The sequence below is a fragment of the Anopheles marshallii genome, chromosome 2 (genome assembly GCF_943734725.1).
Source record: "Anopheles marshallii chromosome 2, idAnoMarsDA_429_01, whole genome shotgun sequence".
NCBI classification, from domain to species: Eukaryota; Metazoa; Arthropoda; class Insecta; order Diptera; family Culicidae; genus Anopheles; species Anopheles marshallii.
The window spans coordinates 48,274,125-48,284,268 of record NC_071326.1 but is presented as its reverse complement, the minus strand read 5'-3'; the positions used below and the strand labels follow the sequence as shown (position 1 = coordinate 48,284,268).

Sequence of the window (10,144 nt, the reverse complement as noted above, 5' to 3'; positions counted from 1 at the left end):
CATGTACGCGTAAATGTTTGGGGCAAATCAATTTGGATTAAAGAAAATGTAAACGAAAAGAATCTCGTAAATCATCCATGCAGGTTTCCAAGGCATTCCTTTATCATAATAAGCGTGTTCGTGGGTATGTATGTGTTGTTTGCCATGCCGAAAGCCAACATTCTTTGTACATTAAATTCGCGTAAATTTGATTGATTTCCTTGTCAGCACGACATCAGCACGGTGTGCTATGCCAAACCAGCACGCATTTACGATCGGTGGAGCCAAGTACACGCGCAAGAAGAAATGGAGCTCATGTGGATGGATGTGGCAGCCTGCAGCAAGGGGCACATGTACCAAATCAGCATCTGTCGGGAAAATCCGATCCACAAACATTGTGCCATGTATGGTTGGTGACGGTTTGTCACAAATGTAGGACAATGGAAACGGGTGCGGGGAGAGGCAGTAGTCATGCGTGGGCATGCAAGGAGTGTGAAGTGTACTGAGGAAGTTTTATTTATTATTAATCTGCAACTAATCCGCTCAGCGAAACAAAAGAAAACATTGCTACACTCGTGTCGTTTATCTGCCTTTCGTCAAGGTGTTCGGTGATGTGTCTTTTGTTGCCAATGTTGAGCTATGCTTCTTTCTCTTCTGTTCGTAGTTATCGGGTCGATTTAGTCGTATACGGGCTTTGTATTCTAACCACGCGACGGGGTATTAGTCAATATTCGATTAAGCAATAGGTTTTGAGCCATATGTAGCTCGATTTGGGTGTGAACGTAGCCGTATATTCTGCATATTACTCGACGAAATGTTAATTATAATTAAAATATACAATATAATATAATATAATTATAATTATCCGTATTGCTTCTTCTGTCCTACTCCAATATCGATCAAAAATGTCGCTTCATTTGTAATCAAAACATTGCTTAATAGCATGAAAATGGAAGATAACCGCTGAAAGCTTTAGTGATCTGTATTGGTTTTCAAAGCTAATAAGTTACAGTTTCAAAATGAAACCAAATAATAATCACTACAGACATAGCTGGCTTTAAATTATAATGCTCTGTTGCAAGGACTGTATAGTCACTTAGAAGGTTAGATTACACAAATATAAGAATAAATTTATTGTCAACTAAAACATTAAATATACGCCCACCGGTAAACGATCGGGAAACAAACGGGAAGTTTGAGAGCTAGTGTTCAATCAGCTTCAGACAAGCAAAACAGCTGAAGCGCCCCATCCGAACGGAATCGGTTAATGAAGGGTTCTTGTGTAGCTTAGGTAATAAATCCTTTCCTAGTTTTCTGTACAACAAACAAAGGTCCGGGCGTCCCATTCCTTGGAGATAACAGGAACGACAAGGAACAACGTCCGGCTGGTGGTTTTCCTTACACTCCATACTCGTCTTCCATGGATTGCAACGCACACTCATTGACCCATCCTTTAGTGTTGGGTAAGGGCAGCTTACAAACAGGCAGTGAGGTGGAATGCTTTACCATCGGATTGTTTCGTCTTGGAAAACCGATGTGAAATGTTTCCACATATACATTAAACCCACACCTGTCTGCATACGATACCGTTGTACCAACTACGGGTAGGCAAAAGGACCGTAGGAAATTTTCCATGTTGTACATTGTTCCATTTTCTATCCAGCCCGGGAGCATGGGAAACCGTAGGTGCTTCTTGACTACTTCGGTTTCTTCGGCAACTGTATGTGCCTGAAGGATGATAATTTTTACTAATTTTGTCTCATGTCGCAATCCTTCCAAGGATTTCGATAACGTGCTATCATGTATGATAACGTTTGTTGACCACTGCCCGGTACGACCATTTGCTTCCCATTGGCTTTAGTTTGCAAATCAAAAACCCTGAAAGTAGCAAGGCACATGCAGAGAGCGATGCGGAGAGATGTATTTCGGGCAAGAACATGCTCAAGTTGTTGCAAGAACAGTTGCTGAAAGGTTTTACCCTTGATACAGAGGATGTACTGTTGAAAGATATGATTTGTGTCTGTTTCATTTATTATCAACAATCTTTCATCCTTAGTCGGGAAGAAGATGCTCAAACCATCAGAGGATCGTAATGATTGTGGCAGTTTCTATTCCTATTCGCATTGAATGATTCGTACGGTACACCGTGTACTTTGCCGTGTACACAGATTAGCAAAAGACGTTTCCATCTATGATTGTCGATGTTTTGTTGTGGGTGAAGAAATGTATAAATCGCTTGTTTTCTATTGTTGTACTGTGAGTCTGTAAAAAAACTTTATTTACCAGTGTGATTTTCGAAAGATTTTTCGTTTTGCGATAAAATACATGCACTTTAACTTTTTTGTAAATACCTATCAATATTGTGAAATGTGTCGAATATTGTTTAGGACTAATGATGTTGAAATTAAGTTTTAATTGATTAATTTAAATACAATCCTCGGAGTTGTAATACTGTGAACTATACCAGTTGAACTATATTGAAGTACATGTAGCTCGTATGCATCTCGGGGAGCATTTTTTCTTCGCTTGACTTTTCACGACAATTTAAAATTTATTTGGGATTTACTTCGAAATGAGTAAGACGTAAGGTATTATTATATTACGCTTGATGTAGAATGCACATCACGGGTTTTAATAATTGTTCCACTCGTAAGATTAAAAACTATCCAAAGAGCTTTGAAGTTCCATTAATTTCCATTCCATTAGTTTTTAATGCAAGAGCTAACAAAACTTAAAAGTTTTAAAAGCATAAAGCTATTTGAATGTTTTGTTTAAGTGCAATTAGTTACTGCGGTTGTGAAATTCTGAAAATGTTGCAACCAAATCTGAACAGGGCAAGGTAACTTGTTCGGGGGACATAGATTGTATGCTTTGAAGTAGCGTGCTTTGCGTTAGTGTGCTTTTGAAAACTTTTAAGTAATCTTACAAACTCAATCCTCTTTACTAGTACAGGGTAAAAATTAGCTCATAGTTCAAAAGATATGTCTCAGTTTGCCATATTAAAAACATGGTGTTTTTCGGCAAAGTTGTTTAATATGGTCTGATGAATTCCTTAGAAAACTTATCCATGGTTCATTGACAAGCTCGTGTAAAATAAACGTACATTTACGTGCGTTTTATTCGTGAAAACCATACCGATAGCGGCGCATGCATGTGGAAAATTCATTCGCTCTATTTACACTGCCATCGTCATTGTGGCACAATAGAAAAGGTGCGTTATAATTTGTGCGTGATTGTTACACACTGCCTTTTTCGTAAACATGCCAGCTCCGACAAAGACGTGCAGTAATGCATGTAGGCTTGGATGCTTGTAAACTACAACCGGGAGTCGTGTGTTTGTTTAAACAGTCGACAGTCAACACAAGTATGGCCCAAGGAGTCGGAAATCGGAAAATCGTTGTTCCTCTTCCAGAAAATTCTTCTTTTCCGTTGCGGGTAAACCAAAAGCTTAAAATGTCGGAAGGGTGCTGGTGCTGAGTAATGTTGTATGGTTGTAAATATTTGCAGCACTCTCGAATGCTTGCGTTTTGTTTCTGGCATGACAGCGGCTTCAATAGAAACGAAGCACCGCAGGACAGAAGGTTACAGGGTAAATGGTTTGCACGAGTCGCGAGCGCTACCGGGACGGTGATTTCATTCGAGTTCTCTTCTACCGAAGCAACATCCGTCTGTTATCGCTGTTCACTAAAACAAAGCCAACGATGCCGTGGTATAACACCTCACCTGTTTTTTTTTTATATCGCGCTTTTTTATTGGATTCGTGTAAGTTGTGGTCAGGCTAAGCTGATTTTGCTTCTAAAAAACCTCTCTATAGTGTGCAATCGGTGATGTGCGAACCATCGAATGAAGTTACGTAGACAAACATTCAATTAATCATGTATAACACAGAAGTTGTGTAACCTGGACCCTTAGACAACAATCATTTATAATATGATCGCTCGCACGTTCTTTTCGTAGCGCATATCGCGTGGCGGTCGTTGGGTATTTCAGAAGAAATTCCCCCTTACTGGAACGTTGCAGACATCGAGGTCTCATCACGTGTAGAGGGACTTTCAATGCTCTTGAAATGACCATCCGTCTATGGTTGGGATAAATAAACTCTAGTCTTGATATTCGATTGATAGCCGTCTGATAGAATGATCGTCTGAATTTCTCGCGTGATTGCTACACCGCTTTATTGTGTCTATTGGTTTCTTCCGATTTATAGGTTCATATATCAATTATTGGTTAATCAGTGGTTTCGTTACTAGTCAAAACAAGTTGATGTGTAGCTAGCTTTCTTAAAGAGTCGTTGCATTATATCCGAATGCGTCTTGTTGATTCATGTATACGCTTTACCGCCTTACCGTTCTCTTGAACTCTATGAGGATTAACTGTTAGCTGTTTAGCAGATATTGTTTTTTTTCTTTTCTTTGTTATTTTGTGACTTTTAATTTAATGTTATCCAATGAAATATCTTCAACATTATTAAGGACGGTAATATGTTTTGTATGATGATTTGATAATTAGAGAATTGAAATTTGGAAATCTGTAAATACATGAGTTAGGTTTGAATTTGATTTTTGAGAAGTTGCTATTTTCGCTACTACATTTTAGTTCCTGGTCTGGGAATTCTTTGTTTGTTTCTTCTTCTTAAATATGAATGCATGCAATATCTTTTAAAGTAACTCTAAGCGATTTTATTTAACTTGGTTTATTATTGATGCTTTGCGCAATTGTTTGCTAATAGTGGAATATTTCCTGTTCAATATACCGTTTTTAACGTATTTAGCCTCTCTTGCAGGCTAACATATTTTATTTTCATTATTATCTATTTTCTTTTTGTATATGTATATTTACTGTACTTTTCGTAGCGCGGTTATGTTCTTTGAATTCTTTGCTGTGCATAATGTTATTTTCAGTCTTATGTGGAACTAGTATGTCACTTTAAAATTGTTCATTATACAGATCAATTATTTCAAACACATTATTTACTTAATATCTTATTTTAATCTTGTTTGTAACGTTAATTTCCTCGCATATATCTCCTCAAACATAAAATATGTATTATCACTGTATTGAACGTTCATTTCATTCTGTATTACTGAAATGAAGTAGAGGTTTCACCTGCAACTATTTGCGCTTTGCCAGTAAGTCTTCCTAGTGTTACTTAAATTATGTTTTCTTTATTTTCATCCTTAACAACTTTCTTAAAACCTCTAAGTTTGAAATTATTCCTTTAAGATCTTTTTCATTTTCATGTGTTTTGATACAAGACACGTGCTAATCTCGATTGCTTCTATTATAGATGCCATCTGTTTAGCAGATATGCTACACAGTAATAGTATTGGACGAAGCACACTGAATATTTTTTGCGTATGAATTCCACACATCTTGGACCTTCACAAGAACGGACCGAACCAAAAGCCCATCGGGACTAATCTCTCATACGCAGGGATGACTATCTAGCTACGGTTAAATAAAATCACAGAATGCCAGAAACGTCAGGCTAAGACCTCTTAAGGTTGTTGTACCGATAAAAAAAAATCTATCGGTAAATCTATACGTCCACATGGACAGAGAAGGTGTGGTAGCCAAATTAAGATGGAGTGATGGCGATTGAATTGACAGACGAAGAGGCTCGACCGTAGGCGGTATGGAGGAATCCTGCAGCAGGAAAAGAGCGCGAAAAAATCAGTTACAGATGTGTATTGAATACGGTTCATTTATTGGGATTATGAAACAAAAGAACATAAAATATTAGAACAATTAAGAAAATCGGAAGTAGCAAAGAGAACTAAAAACAACACATGTAAGTGGTAATTATTTCCAAAGATTGATAAAACCTTATCAGTTTTTTTCGGTGAGACAAAAGCACAATTATTATCGCACATCGATCATGGATGGTAAATCGTTACACGCTGATTGTATTTATTATCATTTGCAAACAGCGAAATTTCTATCAACTATTTCATAAGTAAAGTACTTTGAAGTTAATTTTTCATGCAATGTACCTAGAATGATAGGTGTGTTAGAAGAGAACACTCTTCCACATATAGTGCTGGAAATTAATCAAAACATCAGTCAGCAACGGTACATTAAACATTCTGGCGTTGCCTTTGAGTTTTTTCGAGTCGTTCTCCACTTTTTTACGTCATTCTTATCCTTAACCGCTGGAACGTTCCCTCTACCGAATGCACTCATACGAACACACCAAGTGGGGATAGTATTCGTTAAGCTCATGCATCAACCAATTGGCCAACAGTGTTCACATATTGCTGTTTTTGCTTGTGCTCGGATTGGTTTAAAGAATATTTTTCATTCTAGTCGAGTTTTTCATCCAAATGGCCTATCTTTCCTATCGCAGGAAGTAGAATCGAAGCAGTTGTGTCGCTGAATACGGTGCTTAGCTAGTGTTCATGTGCAAATATGGGCAAGGCAAAGCACAGGCGGCTCGTTGTGGGTTTCTCACTTTCTACACTCAAATGCTTAGGGCCACATCCCGGGAAAAAAGTATGTGCGTGTGTTAGTTGTTTTTTTGTTCTTCAAACATCTTTCCAGGTCGTGCAGACGATCAAATGAATGGAGAAAACAGAAACGTGGAAAATGCAAGAATCAAAAAGGATCAACGAGGAGCACATAAGTGATTTTCAAATCATTCACGATCTAGATAGAGAAGGTCGAGTGGGAAGAGGATGAAAAACAGAAGATCTTTAGGTCTGCTTGCACAAATTTTGAAACCTTAGCCATATGACGGCAATGGCCAGCTGATATGGTAAAAACGGTAGCGCAAATGCTTGGTTCGACAACTTTTCATTTCGGAGTGATTGAGATACTGGCTGCCTCGATATAAAAGCACATCGTACACGTACATATTTAAGAGCAGCTCTTAGAGGATGGTTGGAGCACACTCTTATCCAGCAGTTTATCATCTAAAAAGTGTCGCAGCATTTGCAAGGGAAGGAAAAAGAATACCAAAAGGGATTCCATTTCCGTTCGTCCTGGAGAGCACATCCACCCTCACAAAAATAAATGATAGTAGGAATGTTTTTTTTCATTCGAAGGTTTTTGTACCTTAGTGCTTTTCAAGCAACATGGAAGAATGTGAATGCATGCAAATGTAACTAATGAATTAAAAGCACTGGTTGTACACCAGGTAAATCGAAGATGGAACCATCTCAATCGCAAAAGGTAAAATATTAGCAAAGGTTAGGTGATGGTCTCTGACACCGGAAGTATCGCCAGCTGTCTAATATGATTATTTGATTCATCGTTTCTTCGGTGGTGTTGGATTGGTTTGAATAAGATTTAAGTTTTGAATGTTCCTCTAGAAGTAGGAAGTGTGGCGCAAGTAGAGCGTAATAGCACAGCAACAAGTGTACAATACTATGGTTACAATAAATGTAAAATAATGGAATAGAATAAGGTTTTACTTTTTGTTTCTTCTCAGATGATACATATGATGTGTTCAATACGTTCATATTAAGTATTCAACACATTTTACTACATCTCGGCAAACAAAGCATTCACTGGTAAACTTATTGCCTCATGAAAAGCGCACAAACTACTCGCTAAGTGGTTGTGATAAGTTTTGTACCCCCCACAATCTCGTTTGATTAACCCATAAACGGTCATTATCATGGAACACAAGCTGTCCATTTTCAAAGTATTATGGGTCATAACACATGCACAGCCCAAAATATACGTGTCTTCACTTACCACATGAATTTACCCTTTTTGGTCATGTTAAGTGAAGCCAAACAAAAATTACAATAAATTGCTACAACACACAGCGCGTGACGGATGCATGACTTTTTTGTACCTTAATTATGGTCAACCCAGTGGGTGGGTACGGATGTGACTAAAAGTGTAATTGTTTGAGCAAAAATAAAATAGAGTAGAACGATTACGCTTCTCACCGTTTATGACAAACCACTAATGTTTGTTGCCACTACAGCTAGCTTTACATATTTTAGTAGTGTATAATTAAGTGTTGTTTTTTTACTCCAGGGGTTGCTTGACGATATGGTTGCTGAACAGGCTGGTAATAATGGGATCAGGAACCTGTTCAACGATTGGCTGTATCGATTTAGTACTGGCGTTCGCTTTTCCCGATGACTAACCAACCTGTTGACAAATTTCCCAGCGACAAAAATGACCATTCCATACCAATTCAATGACAGTTCAGTTGAATGTAGAATGTAGGATCGAAAATCAATCATATTGACGCTCGGCTGTGACCATCTTACATTGCTGTTAAGGTCAATGGCGAGAGACTATTAGCATTTCAACTCATGCAGCAGCGTCATATTTATTGTGAGGTAGAAATTTGTCTGCCCATAAACAAAACGGAAGGCTTATTTTGTCGTGAAATTCCTGTCACTATCATTTATTTTGTTGCAGGGGCTATCAAGTTTCGGTTTAGTTATGGGTTGATATAATTATAATCTCTCATTTGATGAGAAACATAACAATAGAAAATTGTCTTGTTTACTTCTTCAACAGTTTATTTTTTGTACAGTAAATTTAGGGAATATTTTGAAGCTACTGCAAACGGAACGTAGTTTAAGGGAAATCTTTGAATTAGAGCCTATGTTTTTAGTTATATGGTTGGCAGACTAAAAGACTTAATTCACAGCAATTTAATTGAATACTAATCTATGAAAGTTTGTAGGTTTCAGCCATATATTATTATACATTAAATATTATCTTGAAAAAGATTTTCATTCTACTCAAACCATCATCATCATCGTTAACATATGTAATCATTTCAAGAAACTTCATAACATTAGAATTAGTAATAAATTTTCTTCTGCTTTTTAATATTTTCAAGATATCAGCGATTTGATTTATTAAGTGATGGCCAAAATTATTAATGTACATGTATTAAACTGCGTTTTACGCATTTACTACATTTTGGTCTCTTTTATAGGTAATTTTTTTTTTTTTAATTAAATATAAATTCCTTCTTCTTTTACTCAATCGGAACAACAACCTCAACAGGTCTAGGTCTGACATTTCTGATTTTTTTTGACTCCCCGATATATCAATTGAAAACCGTCAAATACATATACATGTAGAAAATCTTCATATCCACTTTTATCGACACGAAGTTGTGAAAGTACGCATAGTTGAATAGGAAACAACTTAATTTTTTTTGAATCACACAGTATTTGAATATTTATTAAATTGTCGTGTCACCATCCCTGTATCGAATGAATCTAGAACCGTGACGATGAGCTGGTCATCTAACTGGATGTGTTAGTTAATTATGCATCGTAGCATCAATCACTTCCGACGCAACTGTCATGGGTTAGAAGGAAAAAAGTATTCGCCGGTTCGATAGTGAAGGATCGGCATTTTGGATAATGGAAGTAAAACTGTATGGCCAGTTTTAAGCAGACGGTTCATGTTTCAGTTCCAAAGACGAGCTGGATTATTTATATCCCATCGGCGAACCTTTAAAAATGTTCCACCGGTTTACGGTCTCGAACTGTAGCGCTTGCATGGTGAACGTCATTATCGGGACAGTTTAAGAGCACCTTCGTTCTACGTAAAGGTGAAGATATTTCACGCCACCCGAGTACCCGTGGACTGCAGATCGCTGCAAGGTAATCGGAAACACATTTTGGAAATATGTATCGTGTGCCTTTTAACGCGGAAGTGCTTGAATGTTGGAGGATGTTGGCGGTTGTGGTTAATTATTCAACTGGTCGGGGAACGAATTTCACGGCAGAATAGAGTCTAGGACACCTTAGTTGCCCGCTTGATCGACCATGGTCAGGGTGAAACGTTGCTTGGACGAGTAAAATTCCGTTCTTCGCTGTAGCTTTTGGCCAGCCTTGGGTCAGTTAAAGTTTATGACTTATTCATACGCCTGGCATAACGAATTCATGACAGATAATCGCCGACCGGAAGCCGTTTAAGGGGCTACTGTAGTACGGGTTCGATCGAATGCGGTAAACCGAGAGAAGGTAAACTAGTATTACGGTTGATTTAAGAGAGAATTTTTAACATAACAAGCTACGTAGCCAACGCTTGATTACTATGTGTTTGTGTGAAGATTGAACTCAATAATAACAACACTCCTAGGGCCTAGGAAGTCTAAGTACATGCACGATATGACCGTTTGGAGAAGTGGTACATTTTACACGGAGTTAACTATCAAGCAAAAGAAATAATGTTC

The 10,144-nt window shown here is 37.7% G+C and overlaps 1 pseudogene; it reads right to left on the bottom strand.

Moving 5' to 3' along the window:
• Nucleotides 1-4,446: 4,446 nt before the first annotated feature.
• LOC128718067 (uncharacterized) lies at nucleotides 4,447-9,478 on the bottom strand (annotated as a pseudogene).
• Nucleotides 9,479-10,144: the final 666 nt, after the last annotated feature.